This window comes from Suncus etruscus, chromosome 14 (assembly GCF_024139225.1).
Source record: "Suncus etruscus isolate mSunEtr1 chromosome 14, mSunEtr1.pri.cur, whole genome shotgun sequence".
Lineage (NCBI taxonomy): Eukaryota > Metazoa > Chordata > Mammalia > Eulipotyphla > Soricidae > Suncus > Suncus etruscus.
Window position 1 is genome coordinate 8,047,468 of NC_064861.1, and position 19,066 is coordinate 8,066,533.

At 35.3% G+C, this 19,066-nt stretch overlaps 1 non-coding gene across 1 annotated transcript; it reads left to right on the forward strand.

The window, feature by feature from the left end:
• The first annotated feature begins 18,434 nt into the window (after positions 1-18,434).
• LOC126028894 (U1 spliceosomal RNA) lies at positions 18,435-18,597 on the forward strand. Its single transcript, XR_007502578.1, has one exon. It is a non-coding gene; the product is annotated as a U1 spliceosomal RNA (small nuclear RNA).
• Positions 18,598-19,066: the final 469 nt, after the last annotated feature.

Here is a 19,066-nt window from a genome sequence, read left to right on the forward strand (position 1 = left end):
ATTGTACAAATCCTTGTGACTCTGATGAGTTTAGGTTCTTTTTAGCAATTGAAAAATATTGGAGAATGCCAAGTTGAAAGATTATACATCTTTGTTTGCTTTTATAGGAGAGTATTTTGTGAAAGACTGAGTGGAGAGAATTCCCTAATAGATAGATGAAGACAAATCAGTGGAAGTTGAAACTAAGGAGGATAGGAGATATCTGGTTTTAGTAGACAGATCATGAAGTCATTCATAGTCAGAGAAATGAGACAATAAAAAGATGACTATTTATGATGTCGGTCAGATAGCAAGGAAGATATCCTCAAAAACTAAAAACCGTGGTGAGAAAGGAGTTTAGAAGAAAAATATGATCTGGAGTTTATTTTATTTTATTCTGATGTTGGGCCACACCTGGCAGTGCTGAGGTGACTTTTAGGGATGCTCTAAGGTGTGCAGGGGATTGAATAAGGAGCTTGAACCTCTGTTTGTCTCCCAGCAACTGGAGTTAACTACTCCCATTAAATTATTGACTGCAGGGTGAGTTGGTTGGTTGGTTGGTAGGTTGAGATTTGGTTAAGAAAGATTCTCCTAATTTTTCTCCTAAAACTGTAACATATGGACAAAGTCTATCTTGCTTTCAGCATGAAGCTGTTTCTAACTTTTGAAGGGGATGATATAGCCATGGTCCATGTAAAATTACGCTCAGGAGATTGAACTATAAAACAAAGAGTTTTTCTCAGATGTACCTCTGACACCACAGGTAGGTCAAGCATTAGGAGAACATCATACTTTTGAGGGTAGGGAGTTTTGCTTCTGTGAGTATTTTTAATTTTGCATCTCTACCTGTTGGCCACAATGGCTACTTGACAGGGAGGTGAAGAGACAATGAAAACATTCCTCTACTCTCTTCCTAAGGTTAGTAGGAGGAAAAAAGACAATAACTCACACTTCGTTCCTGGTCGATTAGTTTCAAACTTATATTGATATGCCTTTTTCTATGTATCTGAGTAAAATGCAAATAAAAAAGCACAGTGGATAAAAATAAATAGAGAGAGTAAAACTGGACCTAAAGTTAGATAATTGTTTTTTGGTTATACCCAGAGATGTTCAGGGTTTACTCCTGGCTCTGTATCAGTAATCACTCATAGAAAGGCTCAGAGGACCATATGGGATACTGAAGATTGAACCCGGTTCAGCTACAAGCAAGGGAGACACCCTCTATTCTATACTATTACTCTGGCTTAAGTTAGATAAATTTAACTTTTATTATATTTGATATCCAGCCCAAAAGTTTGGTTGAGGGAGTGGAAGAAAGCCCTGTTAGAAATAGGCTAACACGAATGAAGAGACTAGAGGTTCAGCAGTAAGAGGGGGTGTGCTGCTACAGGAATAAGAGTTCTTGGATTCATGGAACCCTGAATTCTCTCAACAGATGTCCTCATCATGGAAGCTATTGTAGTCTCCACTTAACCAGATGGGATACCCAACTCCCTGCTGTGTTCTGAACTAGCAGGGCTCATTAAATTAGCTTTAAATTGGGTATTAAGGGGGGATCTTTTGCTTAGCCCAAATAATCACAACATGCACAGTGCAGAGAAGAGGGAGTTCTAAAAGCTAAGATGAAATATAAGTGATAAATAATATTAACATACTGGACTTAATTGTCTATAAGTAACTACAAAGTAAATGGGAAATTAAAAAGATTAACGGAAAATGTTTCTAAAATTATGGAGACTATGACCTATTGAGCATGGCATGAAAGATAACATTTTTCTTAATGGAATGTCACAATGGAAGGGTAAAATACATTCAATAAGAAGACAAAGAAGAAATTATATTGGTGAAATGACATTATATCTTTCATTCCCTAAACAGATAATATTGCTATTTAGTTACAGCAATATTGAGCAATGTCTTTTGATTAGAGAAAAAATGATGAAAAAAAATCTGTATAGACACATGCTAAAACATGTATGATGTGAATATAATATCTTTAATCCTTAAAAACCCCAGATCTGGAATTATTTCAGATACTTTAGAAAGTTACCACATACTGTGATATCTCAAAAATAAAGAGCATTTATGTGAAATGGTTCATGTGAAATCAACGATCATGCAAGTTGGTAGGTATAAAGTAATTAAGAATTGGGCACTACCATATTGCTAAGTATTCTAGATATGAAAATTATGCTCATCCTAAAATGCTTCATGCACAGTCTAATCCCTAAAGTTTCATTTAGCAAAGTTCATCCCCACCATTGAGGAAGAAATTGGAAAGCCTTTCCCCTCCAATGTGCCAGTCCCATTTTTTAAATTTTAATTTATTTTTCTTTTCTTTAATATTCTTTCTTTTGTTTTATTTTATTATTTTATTGTATTCTTTTTTGGGGGAAGGGTTGGGTCAAACCCGGCAGCGCTCAGGGGTCACTATTGGCTACAGGCTCAGAAATCGCTCCTGGCAGGCTCGGGGGACCATATGTGATGCCGGAAATCAAACCACCGACCTCGGCGCTCCATGCTATCTCTCCGGCCCTATTGTATTCTATTTTATTTCAGTTGATTAAGTGCTCTGACCCATCCCGTATGGGTCAGGCCTCCAACTACAACCTATAAATAGATCGCTAATGTCTGTCTATAGTAGGTGTGAGTATGTATGTAGTGGACTTCTCTGTTTGCCTACTCTGTATTGTAAATAATCTATGACTATAGTGTATATAGCCCCTGTTATGTATTACCCCCAATTCACCATCTTACAAAACTCCTCCTATCCTCTCACCAGCTCAATCTTGATTCGTTATCTCTCATTATTTAACTCTCTTTACCCTCAGTTCTTAACTTCTTAGGAACCAAGATCATCCCCCTTCCCCTGCAAGCTGCCACCTTGCTGCCAAAGCAAAAGGACACCCTTTCAGCCCCCCATCTCTCGCTCCGTAAAGAAGCTGCAGCCACCATTCCTGCTGACTCATTCTATGTGGCCCCTTTTCTCCCAACAGCCCCTCAATATGGACTGTTGCTATGGGATTCAGCTCCAAAAGAATCCCCATCTCAAGAACAATATCTGATTTCTTACTGTTACAAACCATTTCTCAGACTCCACAAGATCATGGTGCAGGATGAAAATGTGCCCTGGATTTTATCCTTCACTTAGACTATCTCAAAAGACTTAATGGGGATATCTATATTTTCTTTGTATGTTTATTTCCTTAAGAGTTATAACTCTTAGTGTGTTTATTTTCATATATAGAGGTACTCCATCCCCCTTTTTTGCTTGTTTTGTTTTTGCTTGGTAAGAAATTCTAGTAGAAAAATCTTGCTTGGGATAAGAGCTCAGGTCAAAATAAGGACATAGAGATGTATAGCTTGTCATTTTTATACCCAAATGCACTAATAATAATATAGTAAGAATATAATAATATTAATAATATAATAATAATATAATATGGCATCATTTCTTTTTGCACAGGCACACTAAAATGGGGATACATTATGTATAGAAAGAAATTCTTATCTAACAGGGATAAGAACCCATAAATTTTTATAATACAGGGTCTCCTTCCCCTCTGAACATTTGCCATGGGGAATTGACTTAGACATCAACTACTGTCTAATACAAAACCCTGGATCCCAATCTTAGAACTGGCACACCCTGATGATGAAGAAAGAGCAACAACTTGATGTAAGGGCAGGTTGCCCTATTTCATCAACTAATGGTGAGATGAAATCATAGGATCCTTCATTCTAGGATCTGTGTAAAAACCAAGATCACTAATTACAGGAGACTATGACAACAGCAACTGAGCAGAACTTTTCCTGGGACCATAAAGAAAGAATCTATCGTAGGCTTCGTCCTATGATTTGTGCAAAAACCAAGATCTCAAATTATAAAGGACTGACTTTGACAACTGTGACTGAGCAGAACTTTTCCTGGCATCATAAAGAAAGACTTTAGGGTTTGACAACTAACATGTCCAGAGTCTATAGTCAGTCTCATGATAGTATGCCTCAAGGGTAGAGACAACCTGTATCTTTTAGGACAAGAGAAATTTCTTTTTAATTTCCCCAATGGTTACTGCACCTATACAAACAAACAAAACAAAACAAAACAAAAAAAAAACAAACAAACCACAAAAACCAACTTTCCACATCTGCCTCATTCCCTTTTTTCTTTTTTTCTTCTTCATTTTTTTCTTTTTTTTTCTTTTAGCTTTATTTATATTTATAGCTTATAAACAGGGGCTCCAGTCCACTTTTTTTTTTAAAGAACGATAGAATCATATTTTTTTCTGCCTCATATAATTATGTCTTCCTACAAATTGAGGGAAAAAAGTGGATGGGCCCCAGGGAAATAAAAATGGTCAGACCTAAATACTCAAACCAAAGTCAACAGCAATAGAATCAAGAGACCCAAACTATAACAAGCTATGCACAAAAGGGACCTGTTCCACTAGCAGTCCAGGGGGCTAAGGGTGGAGGTAGGGGATGCATGCTGGAGACTATGGTGGAGGTTGGTCAAATTGGTGTTAGGAATGGTCCTAATTCACTGTCACTAATTACCAAAAATACAACTATAAAAGACTTGTAATTCTTTTAGTCTCCATAACAATTATAAAAAATGAATTGAGCAATGAACTATTAATAGAGTAGTATTAATAACGATAGAAATTTTATGAAATGCAAATAGAATCAATTAAAGATACTAGATTTTATTAAATAATATGTACTCATTGTGATTGATTTATTTTACTAAACAAGTCAAAGTTTGAAGTATATAAATGCAAACTGTTAACAAAATTAAAAAATTAAATTGAGTTAATAGATGTGCAAGGCAAACACCCTACGACTAGTGCCACTGCTCCAGCCCATATTCAACTTTTCCAGAAATTTGTTTTGCTACTTTTATTATAACTGTTCCAAATTGCTTTTGAAGTACCCTCTACTATCATTATCAGAGCAAGTTCATTTGTGTCTTTTCTTGAACAAAATTTGATATAGTACTTGAAAATTTAATTGTCAATTACATTTAGATGCCTATAGGTTATATTTGTGAACTAGAACATATCAAAGGTGCAGGGAGAGGTAGAATTCTAATACTTCTATTATTGTAATTTATGAGCAGAGAGACATCACGAAGTCATTTGAATTCTTGAGGCCCCAGATTTAATTTCTACCCAAAAGCAGGCTAATTTAGAATCACTTTCCAAATTGCTGTGATTTAAGGTAAGTTTGAGCAAAATTGGGGATTATAAAGAAGTCAACCTTTGGGGCCGGAGAGATAGCATGGAGGTAAGGCATTTGCCTTTCATGCAGAAGGTCATCAGTTTGCATTCCGGCGTCCCATATGGTCCCCTCGTGATTTCTGAGCACATAGCCAGGAGTAAACCCTGAGATTCACCAGGTGTGGGGCCAAAAAAAAAATTGAATGATTGTAAATTGAGGATAGCATCCATTGATTAGTAAAGACATAACATATTGAAAATTTTACCAAGTAAAATTTACCAAGATTTTCTTCTTAGCTGAATTCATAGTCCTATGAGGCTCTTATCAATAAGATTCACTTTTGAGAAAAGAAAGTTGATATGATCAGTCATATAACTATTTTTTTAGGACATAAATAGGGTACAATTCCAATCTTTTGCAGTCCAAGGCCATTTTCTTTTACTCCCTATCTAGGTGGTATTGGTTATTATTTCTTTTATGCTATCTCAGTACACTTTTATTATTACTACTTCATTTTGAGTTCTCATGAGATACTTTCTAGATGATATATAGTCTTCCAGAATAGATTTGAAACCAAACAAATACTTAAAGTATTGCTGAATTAAAACAAAAGTGACCCCTATATTTAGGTATACAGTATTTGTTGAATGTATAGGTGAACAGGTGAGGGAATTAAGAAACTAACTACAAAGGTGCAAAATTAGAATTACTGTACATAAAAACTTGTTCGTTTGCACCAATATTCAGACTTCTATATAGAATATACTTTTAACTTTAACTATATAGAATATACTTTAACTATATAGAATTTACTTGTAACTCCTCTAGCATCTTTATATGGAGGTTGTAAATTCTGCTGTTTAGAGATTTAAGTAGGGTAGTATCAGCTTTTTGTTCCACAAGAGTATTAACTCATACAAAGTTATAGCACAAGAAGGCGGTATACTCTGATTCTCAGACCAAAGGTCCCTCCTTATATCAAGGTTTTTACTCTTGCTGATGGTTTCAGAAAAGCAGAGCTTTTTTCTCTTTCAGTTGTTGATTTCAAGGGGTTTGCACGTTGAAACCTTTACAATATATCTCTTGTTTGAATTTTAAAACCGCTCTTAAAACCCAGATGTAGTTAGCACTGTAATCACAGAATGAAATACAGAACTATGTTCCTTGACATTCCAATATGGAATGTTCTTGACTTAAGATCATAGAAAATCAATTCAGGATTGAAGGAGCCAATCCCTTTATCCTTCCACTCAGAAATACACAAATCATATTAGTTTCTATCCTTCTTTCTATCCTCCGTGTGTTTAATGACTTAAGTTGAGTTTCTAGGATATGTTTGGAAGTATTTTGAATCGCTACCATTTTGGTTACCTTTCTTTTTTACTGTTTTCTTTTTTTTTTTTTACTTTCTTCCATTTGCCTTTTCTTGAGAAACACTCCCAAAGCATTCACCATTTCTTTCAGGTTACGACTGGTTGCTAAGCACCTCCTCTTACTTCTGAGACTTGAAAACAATCTCTCCCTATTGTGACCTACTCAATATTGATCTTTGATTTAACACAAGGTCTGTGGTAACACAAACATAAATGGTGTGTTTGTATTCATTTGCATGACAAACTTCTAACCACTGACACTATTTACCTGCCTTTCTTGGATGAATCTAGATATTTTAGGTGTCTCAGACAAAGCCAGACATAGTATGTACTCTGATCTCTTGTGGTTACACTAAGGCCCATCAAGTCTTGCCAGAGGAAGCCTGACTGGCTTCTCTTTATGTCCCGTGTGAGTTAGTCATTTGATCCTTCTAATCATTTCTGGACGTTTTGTCAGGCACACACTAGGATTTCCATTATTACTGAGTTTTGCTCTTATGTGTCGGCTAATACTAGATGCAACTTCCCCTCACCCCTTTAAACAAATAGATTTTATAGAGAGGTTTATAAAAACATACATATCAAAGAAATAAAATAGAAAGTCTATATACAAATATAAACAAAGCGTGCATTTACAGAAGTTGGTAGAGATGACGTTTTTACAAAAGAAAACTCTTTTAGTCATTAAAAGACCAGGGACTCAGCTATAGAAAACCTTGTTTTATGTGTTGCTGCTCTAAAGTCAATCCCTGGCATTGCATAAAAGTAATTTGGTCAATAGCTTAGTATTGATTAAAATAAGATAATCCTAACATTAAAATTAATATTAAATAACACTGATAAGTAATAGTATTACTGATTAATTAATTCTAAGGTAATATTAACTTAACATATAATTGTATAAAAAGAAACTGTACAACATGGAAGAAGATATATTGTCTCCATTACTCTAGAGGAAGATTGTGAGGATGGTAATACAACATTTTCTGTAGAATAGAAATAGTAATGTTTTTCTAAACTAATTTTATGCATTTTGAAAACCAAAGTGCCAACAAGTGTGATTTTATAGTATATTCATAAGAGGATTAATAGTAATTAATATTTTAACACTTAGAATGCACCAACAAAGTGAATGAAATCTTATAGAAAAATAAACTAATAAATGCCTTACAGAGACTATAAAGAAAAATACAAATAAAACAAAATTTCAAGAAATTAAACTATGTTAGTACTTGAAGAAATGCAAAAGTGGTGTCTTAAAGCTGTCATTCTATATTAAATTAATACTGTTCTACTCATTAAAAACACTCCATATCTTCAATTTAATTTTTGTGTGAGGAAGAGAAGGGTTTTTTAAATAACTATCATTGTTTCATCATAATTTAATGACTATACTTAAAGTGTAAAACATTGTTAATCATCAGATAAATGTAAATTTAAATCACCATGAGTCAGATGCCCATCAAAATGGTGAAAAGGATAAAGACAGTAAGATTGTTAATTATATGGAGCAACTAAAATTTTTAAACCTTGCCAATGATAACATCGTTTTAAGTATTTTTTGAAAATGACTAGTATTCAACAAAACTAAACATACTCAACCAAATGCAACAGTTCTATGATTTAATGAGGATAAGGGCTTAGTTCACAAACTAGTACATGTGTGACTAATAATAGTAGTTTTATTCAAAACATCCTCTGAGTAAGAATAGCTTGAATACCCTAACTTACTAATTAAAGAAACTCATAAAGATGCATTCATACAGTACAGAGTTGGGGGGATATATGACCTACTGACCCTTTAACACACAAAATCCTGTGGTCTGGCCCTGGTGCATGATGAGAATGACATGGATGCTTCTTTATGGCTGTGCACAGCCAGTCTGTGTATTGTATGTATGTACTGTATTGTGATGATGTTCTACATATCCAAATGGTTGTTGGCAGAAAAAAAAAGAGTTTGTTAGCCTCAAATAGGGGAATAGTACATTGCAATAAAAAAAATAAAGAAGAAATCATGGTTAAACAGCTGGGTGAATCTTTGAAACTGTGTTGAGCAAAAATGTCATACACAAAAAGACATATATTATTTAATCCCATTTACTTTAAGTTCAAGAGGCAGCAAATATGAAAATAAAAAGCTAATCTTGCCATATTAGAAATCACGATAGCATTTCTATGAGTTGAAGGGTATTAGTTGAAAAGAGGTTAGAAGAATCCTTCTGGGGCATTGGAGGAATTCGATATATTGATTTTGGTTGCAGTATACATATGTAAAGATCCAGAATGCTATACAGTTAGGATCTTGTTAATTTATACTGTATAGATTGCTCCTTGATTTAGAAAATCAACAACATGGAAATGGTAATCTCAAATAAGGTTGGTGTAAATGAAATAGTTGTAATAGCTCAAAGATCAATTTCAAACTATGATAAAATTATCTTAAATGCATATTCATTATTCACTTCTGATCTAGGAAGTGATCTAGAAATGAACACATGATTCACCATCCATTAAACAAAAATATTTATGTTTTGTAGTTTAGCATGATTCATACATCTAAAATTATTATAGTGAAAAAAAAGTTAAAGCTCTCATAATTTGGAGATCTTACTGCATGATATCCAATTGTACGATGCCCTTAATCTGAATAATTAGATTTTGTATTTTTAGAAAATCTTTCTAAAGAAATACCTAGTATCATTTTTTTCTTCACTGATATAAAATAAGGCTTTATAATTTATCCTAGCTCAGACTCAATTTGTGAATGAACCCAGATTTATGTGAGACCGAAACAAGTTGTTAATACGTGCAATGTAGTTGGGGGAATTGCAAGGATGCTGAGAAGCTATTGTTCAATGAAAAAGTGAGTAGCCAATCTTCCTGGATCTTGCATGATTTCACCTATATACAGAAAATGTATGTACTCAGAGATGAGATACGCACATGTGAAGTCAAACTTTGTCCCCATACTGATACTCTGGTGACAGCTGATTACAAGTTCTGATTAGTTTGTTCAAAGAACTCTGTAAGTTCACTCTATTATTTTCATTAATTGAAGCACAGTTTCTCCACATTTCATAGCAGTGAAATTTTTGAGTGCCTGGAAGGGATCCTTTGTAAGGACATCAAATAGCCACTAAGAAATCTGTAAGATAAGTAGCTGCTGAGAGGTTGACTCCCCTTCCTTCTTGCTCTTAGAATTATAGAAAATTTCAAGATGCATGTGTTTTTTAATTGGTTCTACTTTTTCATAAACGAAATGTAGAAAAAAAGAGAATAAAAAAGGGTTGGATATTGCCTTGCATGCACCTGACCCAGATTCAACCGTCAACACCATTTCTGAGTCACTCACCAGGAGTGATTCCTGAGCACAGAGGCAGGAGTAAACGCTGAGCATCACCAGGTATGGTTCCCCAGCCTGTACAATCATTTAAAAGCACTACAGGAAAGAGAACAAGAAACTTGGTTTTAATTAAATGTTTTAATTGAACATTCTCCCAGCACATAGCTGAGGAATCTGACTTTATTTCTAATTTAATAATTTATTTATTTTTGGGGGGGAGCATAACTGGAAGTGTTTGCAGGCTAGTCTTAGCCCTCTCTTTGTCCCTTCTCCTCTCCTTTCTCTCTCTCCTTTCTCCCTTCTCCATCTCTTCCTTCTCTCTTTCCCTTTCCCTCCTTTCTCCATTTTTCCCTTCTCTCTATCCCTTTTCCATCTCTCCCTTCACTCCTCTCTCACACATTTTTTCTCCCTTATTCTTTTTCCCGTTCCCTCTCTCCCTTCTCTCCATCTCTCTATCTCTATCTCTCTGTCTCTGTGCCTCTCTATTTCTCTACCTCTTCTTCTCTATCATGCAGAATCATTGACTTCATACTTTATCTTGAAGCCTAATATTTTGGAAAGCTTAATTTGCACCAAGTACCAACTAAATGCCTCTTAGGAATCTATTTATTCCAATTAATCTTATACTAAAAGAATAGAAGGAACTATCATTATGCCTATTTTATGCATGAGAAAACAGTAAATTAGAGAGGTTTTAATGAGTTACTCAAAACTCCTTTGATAGCATGCTATTAGTCAAGAGAGTGGTACTCTGGGCTTTCTAAACTCCTCAAAATGTCTATCCTCTGTCTTCATTCAACAAAAGGGACTCCACTGTAAAATGCAGGATTACCCACTCATTTTAATCTTATATAAAACTTAATTCCAAAAACATATTTGCTCAAAAAGCCCATTTTGTAAAGTCAACCTGCCAGACTCAGTTGTATACTTTCTGTTTCTGTTTCTTTTTCTTTTCTTTTCTTTTTTTTTTTTTTTTTTCGGTTTTTGAGTCACACCTGGTTGCGCTCAGGTATTACTCCTGGGTCTATGCTCAGAAATTGCTCCTGGCAGGCTCGGGGGATGCTGGGATTTGAACCACCATCCTTCTGCACGCAAGGCCCTGCTCCAATGCTATCTCTCCAGCCCCCTGTTTATTTTTCTTAATAATAATTTTACAAATCACTTGATTTGACTGACTGACAGGTTTCTACCTTGGATATGGAATGGAATCTTCTTAGCCTATGAGTATGTGGGAATTAACCCAATATCCAGACTCCCCACTACCGGGACTCTCCCACAACATGTTTTGATTATTTTATAAATTCTTACCCAAAGAAAGGGGACTGATGGTTATTTCTGAACCTTTTCTAATACCTATTCCAATTTTAAAGCCATGGTTTTATATGATTTTCTTTAGTTTCTGGCTTGATTCAGAATAGGATTCAAGCAGAAAATCATACAAAGCTTTTGTTTTGCAAAGCTTTCTCACAAATCACCCTGGTTTCATGCCCTAATTAATCAGTGTTCATGGGGGAATGAGAGGTTATTTGCTTTTCAGCTTCTGCAGATATACTAATAGCATAGCAGGAGAATTCTGAAATAACATGGGTTATTTTTCATATTAGAAGCAGTTTCCCATGGATACTTAGATAATTACCTAGAAAATGCAAACCATTGTTTCTATTGGAATCTTATCTCCTGCTGACAGTAACTCCCAAGATTAGAGAAAAAAAAAGAAATCTACTCCTTACTAGTCTTTTGAGCATGCTATTATTCCAATATGTTAAATTGAACATATCATTATATTTAGCAGTCCCTGACCCCATATAATCCACAGGAAAACATAAGCATTTCTTTCTCTCAATTAAATCATTTCAAAAAACAGTTGACTGAAATAAGAGTAGTGTGATTTTCCAATTTAGTAGAATCATTTACCCAGAGCATGAGGATCCGGTATGTTTTAGCTAGCCATCAAGTCAAAGGCAAGCATTACTCAATTTCCTTATATGTTATCATTAGCTTTGTAAAATTGGCTTATTGAGCAGTGCCTCAAATCAAAATTTTCAGCATCACTTCCGGCATATCATATACTGATACTGAGGTCTGACATGAAATAGTGCCATTCATTTCCCAGCATTTTCTTTTCTGTATTGTTGTTGTAATTTTGTTATTGTTATTTGTTTCTCTTTTTTTTCTCCTTTTTTTGTCACTGAAAAATTATAGTTGTGGTTTTCTTTGCTGGAGATTAATTTTGTTTGCAACAAATTCCCTGGTTCTGAAAGGAAAGAATCACAGAGGGTAGGCTAGGAAATTGCTTCCAGATTAATAAAAAAAAAAAGAGAGAAAGAAAAGGTCAAAGCAATAAAGCTATATAAAAATCAAGTAAAGATAATGCACCAATCTTTAGATTCTGGTCCTGCTGGAAAATTTTGATAGCTTCTATTTTTTCTTGTTTCTGTAAAATTATTTACATAATTACAGATCAAACCAATCAGTTACTACCTGCCAGGCTAAAGGTCAAGTCTAGCATAAGCAAATAGTGTGTGTGTGTGTGTGGTGGGGGGGGGGGTGTTAGATGGTGCTGAGAACACCCCTTTGCCCTCTGGGCGGTTGCCAGATTCCCAAGGCTGATTGCCCTCTGTCCTCAGGCTTCCCATAATGTAAATTGTATCTTGTCCCTGGGTAATGGAGATCAGTGTTACCGTGTCTGTCCACTCCCAGCCAATGCCTGCTCTGGGCTGCGATAATGGTTTTGGTGGACAATCAAGGAGGATGCCTTTTGGACTCATCTCTCCTAATAGATTGTCCTCCTCAGGCAAAATTGAATAACCCCCGACATGGCCTGGAGGCAAGCAATGAGAATTCAATAAGTCTGTAGGGTCACTGTCCTGTCATTTTTTGGCAAGCACAAGTAATTATTCTGCACTAAGGTTCAGTAATAGCAAGAGGAAGCAACCTTCGCTTCCTTCATCCCGTTCCCAGAATGTCACTGCACCCGGATTTTCCCTCTAATCAGCTCTAATTCCTTCTCCTCTTCCTAAGCAATTTGGTTTGCCTTTTTTCTTTATTCATGGAAGTCGTATGATTTTCTTGACACCATTTTCCCTGTTCCACCCCAGTCCCTGTACAAACACACTGAATCCCAAACCTGTTGAATACCATCAATAGTTTTACTATTTCCCCCTTAGATGGGTTCCAGTTGTGCTGGGGTGATGTGCTTTGACTGATTTGTGGAAGATTTATTATAAACTGAAGACAGCTGTTCTCCTCCTTCAGAAAGTCAGACAATGTTGGCAAAATCGGTTTTCTGCTAGGAAAAGAGCTTTAAAATCACTCCCAGCTTCCCTACTGGGAAGAAGGTTCAGTTGTTCAAGGAATTTTGGATTAGGTGCCAACGCTGGTGGGGGATTGATTATGGGGAATAAGAGTGTGAGGCAGGGCAGGAGGAGCGGTTGATAGTACAACAGGGAGCAAGCTTGCCAAGCCGGTTGGATCCCCAGCACATCATGGTCCCCAGAGCCTGCCAGAGCACAGAGTCAGAAATAACCCCTGACCATTACCTGGTGTGGGCCCAAAACCAAACCAAACAAACAGGGGAGAGATCCTGGGATTGTTTAAATTTTATTTATTTTATTTTTAATAAAATATTTAAGCACCATGATTACAAGCATGATTGTAGTTGGGTTTCAGCCATAGCAGAACACTCCCCCTCACCAGTGCAACATTCCTACCATTTGGGACATTCTAATAGAATTAGAGTTTATTAGGTTCAAAACCCAGGAGGACAGAATTTAGGTGCTCGAGAACAAGAGAAAGCATCTGTGAATTCGAATCACTTGAGTGTTCCACCTTCATATTTACATTTCTTTGGGGTGAAGGTTGGACCACACCTACAAGCTCCCAGGGGTTATTTCTGGCAGACTCTGGGGGCCATATGAAATACCTAGGGTCTAACTTGGGTCTGCCCAGGATTTGCTGTGTGCAAGGCAAACATCCTATCACTGTACTATCTCTCTGGCCCTTGCATTTACATTTCTGAATCAGATCCATTTAACTGAACTATGTGACCTTCGCCTGAAAAGAATATCACATATCACAATGAACCATTTACTATTCTTAACATAGTGCTACCAGCTACCATCACTTCATTTATTGTCTTTCTACATAGAGGCATTGTCTTAGAATTTCTTCCCTTCAATGAATCACTTCCCACCAGTGGCCCACGGGCTACATATTGTATTTGTATCTGTTTTGTTTCTTTATTGCAAAATAAGATATATGCAGTGTGCATAAGAATTCATTCATAAGTTTTGTTTTTACTATAGTCAGACCCTCCAATGGTCTGAGGGACAGTGAACTGGCCTCATGTTTAAAAAGTTTGAGGACCCCTGGTAGACAGTAGAGTTCTAATGTCTGACACGTATTTAAGGAAATGCTGAATTACAAGTTTTGAAGGCAACAAGAGCATTTTCTTGCCATTTCAAGTCATTTCTATTGTCACTTTTTAAAAAAGTCATCTTTTTTAGTGGAAAAAGATCCAGACAACAAAAATGATTTCTAAGCTCAACCTACATCGCTTTTTATTTCCCTCTGTGTAGAAACTATTGCTTTATTCATTGGAAGGAACCTTTATTTTCTCTCTCTGGAGAGTGGTGCTTGGCAGGTAATGAAGAGAATTGTCTAAGAGCAGAATCAGCGCTTTCCCTGACTGATTGGCGATTGATTATTGCTGGAATGTCTCCCTGTGGTCTCTCATCACTATGCTTTTTTGACAACCAAGCTCCACTCCTGACATAAAGAAGGTATTTTGATCTGCATCAATTTGGCTTGTTAACTGTGACAAAACTCAAACTGAACATGTTTAATTGTCAATGCTGATTTGGATCCTGGGTATCTAGAATGATAATAAAATAATAGCGGACTTTTTTCTTTGGGACACAAATATTGTGATATTTAATAAAGTCTTAAAAATAATGTCATTATCTTTATGTATTTATAGTACAAGGTTTTGACACTTGAATTGTTTCTCCTTCTCATCTTTAAGAGTCTGCTTTAGATTTCTTTAGTCCAACTTTCACCCTATCACATTGTAGAGGAAACTATAGCTACTTTTCAGAAAAAAATAGACAAAAATAAGATTTCTTCAGAAAAATTATTTTGAACTCAGCAGAGTATCATATGATTAAAGTAAAAGAAAATATTTTAAAAAAAATTTTAAGGAAGAGAAAACATTGAGGTAATGTTTTTTGGCTTTGTTTAGGTTTTATTTGCACCAAACCTTTCTCTTCAAAGCAATAATCACAGATACATTGACTATTCTTTTTAAATTAGTCAAAACTGTATCTCTTTAATTAGTAAATAATATAAAGTAGAGATCATATATATTTTGGTTCATTATTATATTTATAGTGACCATCTTAAAACTTCAAAGACATAAGTACACACATAAACATACATATTACATATATTCATTGCATGAATGAGGAATATATGAATAGATGATTGACTCATTCACCAAGTACTGTTTTAGTAGTTTAAAATGTATTTCAGGGATGAAAAATTAATTTATTTTACATTAACCTTTAAATATTTCAAGGCCTCAGTGGTACACTGTAAAATAAAAATAGAAATCCACAAGTTGGGTGAGGCTGCTCCAGGCACCAGGTTTCTAGCCCATTAAGCTGATGAGTCGGATGAAGTAGGCTGGCAGCAGAGAAATAATGCACCAAGCAGGTGAGTTAAAGTTTCATTGGAGTTAGTTTGCTTTTTACCTCATGGCTTTTCTCTGCCATATGCTGCCTATGCCATGTGCTTATTCTCTAGCCAAAAGTCAGCCCCCTTTCTTTATTATTCAGAACCCCACTGGCCAGCATGGGGGGAGGTCCTATAATCCAGGTGGAGTTTTACATACCAAAAGGAGAGGTTAGGAAAAAAGGAAGTCGGGGGAAGGGTTCACTTTATAGTACTTTACCTAGGTACTCTATGAAAGATTTTGTATTTTTACCATCCCAAAAGAATGAAAAGAGAGAAGAAACATAATTATGACCTATTTTCTCTACTATTCTGTTTTGTATTTATCTGGTGTTTGGCTAAATCCTTACCTTACTAGAAAAGAGAGATTTTTATACATAACAACCATGAACTCTTTTTACCCCATCAAATACCATCAAATACATTAAAAGAATAAGATATGTTCTTAAAAAAGGGAAAGAGAGAGAGAAAGAGAGAAAAAAATGTCTGTCACAGAGGCAGGCAGGGGAAAGGGCAGAGGGAGAGAGAGGGAAGGAAACTCAGGACATTGGTGACCGGAAATATGCACTGGTGAAGAGTGTTGGACATTGTATAACTGAAATTCCATCATATATGACCTTGAAACTGTGTATGTCATAATGATTAAATTAAATAATTTATTCATGCTACTACTAATACATATGATGATTAATTAAACTTATTAGGGAAAAAGACAATCTATTTTTACAGTAAAAATTTTGATAATTCATTTCTTACCTAACTTTAAAACAATTTATTCTAATTGATGAACATATTGTGAGTATTTATCAAAACATATATGTTACTGTGAAAATCATTTAGAGTTTCACAGTAACATATATGTTTTATATTTTTAGCTTTGTCAATTTTTGTTTCTACTGAGAAATTAAACTACAGAGCCATGATTTAATTAAAATTAGATTTTATTCTAGATTTTGTTTCAGACTTAAAACTGAAGTAATAATTCTACTTCCTTCCCTCACTGAACCTTTAGGTATCTCCAGTCTCACAGACCAAGCAGAAAACTTTCAGTGAAAAATTTCACATAGAATTTCTTTAGGACAATCTCTTAACATAAAAATGAGATCTGAGTAACTTTTCATAAATTCAGAATACAGTTATCAATGAAAACTAGAGTATTTAATTTGGGGTATCATTCAAATTCACTTTGTTTTCTTTCCTTAACTATCACTTTAAGTTTCTTGACTGACATTTATCATGCATTTTATGGCATTTGCTAACATTTTCCTTTTAATTTATCATATTAAAGTTCCTTAGAAGAGAAGACACAGCTTCAATTCAAATAATTATGCACAACTTATTTTGGATATCTTAGCTGCTCTTCATCTCCTTTATCTTAAACTTATAATGTATGAACATTTATGACTAAAAATATAGTTCTACATTACTTAAGAAAAACACTATCAGAAAGCAATATTTTTTCCTTCCTATATCTGAGAGATCACCCATGTATTGTCATAGTAGAAAAATGTCTGACAAAATAGTCTGATGTTATGAAAGGGCAGAAGAGTTGTATTTTTTGCTTATTTTTTATTTAAACCATTATGATAGACAAAGTTATTCATAGTTAAATTTTAGATGTACAATGTCAGCATCAACCACACCCCCAGTGTTAATCTCCCTCCACCAATGTTCTCAGAGTCCATTCCATGCCACCACCCCCTGCCCCATTCTGCCATCAGAACAGACACCTTTGGAAGTTTGGTTGTTAAAGTTTGGGTTCTATGATTTTCTTGTTATTGACACTAGCTTGGATATTTAGCTATGTTTTTTTCCTTAACACCAACAAGGCACCTGAGCTCCCTTGGCACCTGTTCCCATCATTTTATATGTACCTTTCTTCTCCATTCAATTTCTTTCTTTCTTCTTTCTATAGTCGACTCCTAAGAGCTATATTTAGAGATACCATTTTAAACTTGGTATCTGTCTTATAAGTAACTGGTTGTCTTCTGAAGTCATTCTGGATGTGAAAGTTAGGAAAACACCTAAAGCTACTATCTCCAAGACTGGAGGTGATTCTGTCTTTTTCTTCAAAGAGTTTTGTGTGATTTGACTTCTCTGACCAGACCTTACACAGGACCTCATGTGTACCAGAATGCACCACTAGCCCTTGGCACTATTCAGTCAACATTCTGTTTGAAAATGCAAAACTTAAAAATTACTTAAACCAAAATCACAGTAGTAAGCCTATATTAAAGACTCATTACAGGTCTTATCTAAATACATATTTTTGATCTCGGTCAAATTTTTCATATATTTGGAGATTGGTTATCTTCTCTGATGACCTTAAATGTGAATGAAATATTAATTTGAACCTAGAGAATATTAAGAGAGAAGCCAGTATATTGTACAGCACTCAGAAGGTGAAAAAAATTACTGTGACTCTGCAGTTGCAGAATAATTAAAATTAAAATTAAAAAATGTTTATTAAATTCATGATATGATTAGGCATTAAAATCCAGATTACTGGCTATAATTTGAATTCAAAACTTTCTCAAGAAGAAAGAAAAGTAAAACAATTGTAGCACCCAATGATACAAGTGGGCATAAACAATGTCAAAGTAGAGACTCGGGTTCCTGGCCCAGAGTCAAAGATGCGAGAATTAGCTGATTACCTGGAGGATTTGGAAGAATGAAGTTCCTCAAAGATAACATGGGAGGAGAATGTAAAACACAGCAAATAGGTGGCAGGGTCGAGATTTGATCCCTGGAGGACTGCTCAGATTTAGAATTCTCAATTAGCTAATTAATTTTTAAAACATCTGATATACCATGATCACACGGTGGTTTTTCCAGGACGAGCACACCCATTGCACTCCAGATGTGCTGACTCCTGCAAAATCCCCAAAGGAGGGAAACTTGACTGTAGAATTTGTGGTAGTGGGGACTGTGTCTTTGCACTTTCCCCTAAAAATTACACCTGATATAAGTTTGTTTTTTTAATTTTTATTTTGACCAAAGTGGATTACAAATCATTCACAGTAAATTTTAGGTACACAGTGACATTGAATCAGGGGCATTCCCACCACCAATGTTGTCCTCCCTCCATCCCTGTTCCCAGCATATATCCCATATTCCCCCTCCTTTACCACCCAGGTTGCTAGTATAAGTGGTTCCTTCTGTGTCTAGTATGTTGTAGATTGGGTGTCGATTCTGTTGTCGTTGGCTTCAAATTTAGTGTTTAAGTCTGATCATTTTTTTTAATTTCTACTTAATGTTCATATGACTATCTGGTCTTGGTACTTCCCATTATTTCGCCCTCAATTACTGAGGTGAAATAAGATGGTTCAAATTATGTGGCTCTGTTTGAAGAAAAAAAAATAAAATGGGGCAAAAATCAAACAAGCAAAAAATGGGAGGAGTCCTTTTAGGCTATAAA